The sequence below is a fragment of the Anneissia japonica genome, unplaced genomic scaffold (assembly GCF_011630105.1).
Source record: "Anneissia japonica isolate Jap-2015-1 unplaced genomic scaffold, ASM1163010v1 scaffold10988_len26997_cov161, whole genome shotgun sequence".
NCBI lineage: Eukaryota > Metazoa > Echinodermata > Crinoidea > Comatulida > Comatulidae > Anneissia > Anneissia japonica.
Genome location: NW_022694089.1, coordinates 22,257 through 25,859, shown reverse-complemented (window position 1 = coordinate 25,859; position 3,603 = coordinate 22,257).

Sequence of the window (3,603 nt, the reverse complement as noted above, 5' to 3'; positions counted from 1 at the left end):
TGCACGAAATCCCCGTCTCCTGCGTTGCGCAGAACGGTGCAGTTCTCTTCGTTCGCTAACTTCAGTTCGAAAGCGATGCTCGTCTGGCGTCGGAACTCGGACGGCGCGTTCGAAACAGCGAAGCTCTCTCTGCCGTCGTCGGAGCATCGTCCGACCGACCTCAGAACGGGAACGTTGGAGTTGACGGATATTCCTCTAAGACACCCGTCGAACGAGCCCAGCGTAAAATTTCCTGTCAGTTTTGCAGCCGATGCCGTGCCCGTCTTTTGCATTCCCTCCCCGACTACATCGTCCAACCGCACCTGAATCCATCGACCCAGCCTGCTGATCCCGACGCTGTGCCATAGTCCCGGTTCGAGTTTCCCTGGACTCCTCGCCGACCACTCTTCGTCTCCCACGCGAAATCGTGCAACCACGTCGAGGTTCTCCACTTCGACGTGCACGAAATCCCTTGATCCGAAGCTGCGCAGTACGGTGCAGTCATCTCCGTTCCGCAACTTCAGGTCGAACGCGACTTTCGTCTTGTGTCTGGACTCGGGTATGTTGGACCGTATGCTCGGATCCGTGAATGTCTCGCGAGACGAACTTTCGAAACGATACGACTTGGGATTGGAATTGCACGTGACGTCCGGACATTGCGATCCTTTGACGAAGGAGGTCGTCATAAGAACGAATGCATACGCTATCCAACGTATCATTTTTTACCGTCGACGTAAGCATCGCCATATGCTAATATCTGTCGGAAGACGTTACCCATCTTTCTCGACAGCATCAAGCCGATAACGATGGCGTAGAAAAAGAATAATTTAAATAAAATAAAAAAAACCATAATAGTTTTGTATTGTCTGATTATTTTAACTTCGTAAAAATAACAAAGAAAAAATGTTAGATATTGAAAGTTGAATGACAGTTGATGACAAAGTTGATGAAACGATAGACGAAACACATAATATGTACGCATACAAATTATTTTATGTTTTCACAATAACTTTATTGATTCGTTTAAATCTCAGTAAAGAAATGAATGAACGAAAGTTAGGATCTAAATATCATATGTATCGGGCTGTAGAAGACGGTTTAAAATAGAGGTCGAGTCGTTGGCCATATTCCACCGGTTTCTGTCTGGCCGGAGATACGTCCTTCTCCGAACGAAGCTGCAGTCCGATCGGCGGTGCCGGTTCCACGGTACCGTCGTCGATGTTCAACACGAACCCGAGACGGGCCTGATCCGGCTGGCAAACGTACAGATCGAATCGAACGGTGTTCGCGTCGTAGCGGTACTTGACGCTGGTGTTGCACCTATCGTCTCCGTCTATGTACCAATTGTTTGCGAAGTAAAGATTTTGCTTGTGCCTTTGCTTCGTTTTCTTCTCGTCTACGGGATGCTTGGTGCTGCACGTTTTTATCACGTGAACGAGTCGCAATGGCTTTGTAAATTCGAAGACGGCGTGATAAGTGTGTTTCTCTGCGTCGTCGATAGAGAATATGTAAGCAAATGTTATCATGGCGTACAGACGTTGACGTTTTTCGTCCGAATTGACAATGACGAATTTCCAAATTCTCAGAAAATCGAAAAACGGTATCGACGTGTCGGCGAATTCCGGTGGTGTCGGCAGGTCGTTTATGAAGTCGGACAATGTTATCCGGCACGGAAAACAGTATTAACCCATCATTAAAAACTGCATGTGCAGAACGTTCTCATCGTGCCCCACGCCTTCAATTGATTATAACGTGGGTTGGTGGGACGGTATCCGTCGAGGACGGGAACGGCGAAGTTTCCAAAAAGAAACGGTTCGCATATGGCTAGATACCTTAACCACGGGTCGCCGGATATTCTGAAAGATTCGTAGGAATGTACAAGTAATTCTGCAAACTCGTTGATTTTCCTCACGTCAAAGCTTTCCAATCGTTTACTTAATGCAGCCCAAGCGGCGGATTCCAATTTGGTCGTTACGAGGTCGTCGGCCAAAAGAAACGAAAGTACGGAAGCTACGTACACGTAAGTGTTCAAATCGGGAAACTCCAAGTCGATTGTGCGATTGTCGACCAATTTCAAAGCAACTTCTGCCGCCTTTCTTTCGAAGATCGGAAGGACGGCGTCCAGATTCAGTTCGATTACGTGTTTTCGGGGCAGGCCTAGATGTTCTTGCTGTGAAAGAATGCCGACGTTTTTCGTCAGTTCATCCAAACTGCTACTTGAAACTTGTTTTTTGGTTATTCAACAGGACACGGAATTCAACACGTTTTTCCATTTCTATCTCATTAAAATAAAATGATATTTTCATTTACGTCCATGCTTATACGTTCGATGACGTACGTCATCGGGTCTTATACAATAATGGAGATCTTCCTCTGCTCCTCCTTCATTTTCTTCTTCTCGTTATCGTGGTGGTGGTCGTCGTCGTCGGTGAGTCGCTTCATCGCGTACGCCAACAGCACCCCGTTGCCGAAGCCGACGGCCGACAGGAAGCAGTAGTGCACTACCGCAGGAACCGAATCTGGCCCGAATTCGACGGGGACGTTGATTATGGCAAATTTTACCATAACGAGCGGTAGCACGCAGTTGCAGACGAACGTTCCTGCAAAATTCCACACACGACTTTTCACGTTGGTCAACGTCCACATGTAATCCAAAGGAAAACCGATTCGCATAACCGCGATCAAAATCCCAACGCCGTACAGATCGGGGAAATTCAACGTCAGAACGAGCGTCGTGAAGCACAAAACGTCCACGATCCTGTTTATCGGTCTCACGACCGCGCTGGATGTTCCCAATCCGCTCAGAAGCAGCAAAAGGTAATTTCACAACAGACACGAGAACGTCGACTCCATCGTTTTTTCGTCCACCGAGCGATCGTCTGCCACCGTCGTCCGCAAAGCTCCGGCCATCGCGGACAAGATTACGACGCCGACCGTCGTCATTATACTGACGGCGCTGTCGACCATGGCGTGTCTCGTGTCAATCGTGAACATGTCGGAGTATCGTTTTCTGAAATACATTTCCAAAATTCGGAAAAACAGCACAATGCCAAATCCGTTGTAGGCGAACGATAGCGTCGCGCAGTAGACTGGAAGAGGTACGTCCAAGTTATTCATCTCTCCGTGTGTCTCTTTGTCTTTTTCTCCCTTTTAGTACATAAACAGAAAAAAGTAAAAGACACTTGGTAACGAAAAGGTTTTGGTTTCGACTGATTTATTTCCCAACATGACAATTTCATTTATACGCATCGAGATATATTCCATCCCACGTGAATATTCCATCCCACGTGAATTTGCAATAATCCTTAACCGTAGCGTCGAACATCCTTAGTAGCGTGTCTCTCGCCCATACGCCATGCACGCCATGATTCCTCACGAAAGGCAGATGCGCAGGATTTGCGACAGGATCGATGAGAGGATGCGCAGAGAAGCCAGGCTGAGAGTCTTGAAGCCGCTCTCTGCATGCGTTGATTTAGGCGAGACCGTCGGCGCGGAAGAGAAAGCGTTAAAACACGTTCGGAACGTCAAGTCCACCCTGGAATTCTTCTGCAAGGAATGCAACATTCGTCTGGAGCCATTCCAGCGGGATATGTGCAACGCGGTCATGGCCGGAAGGTTCAACAA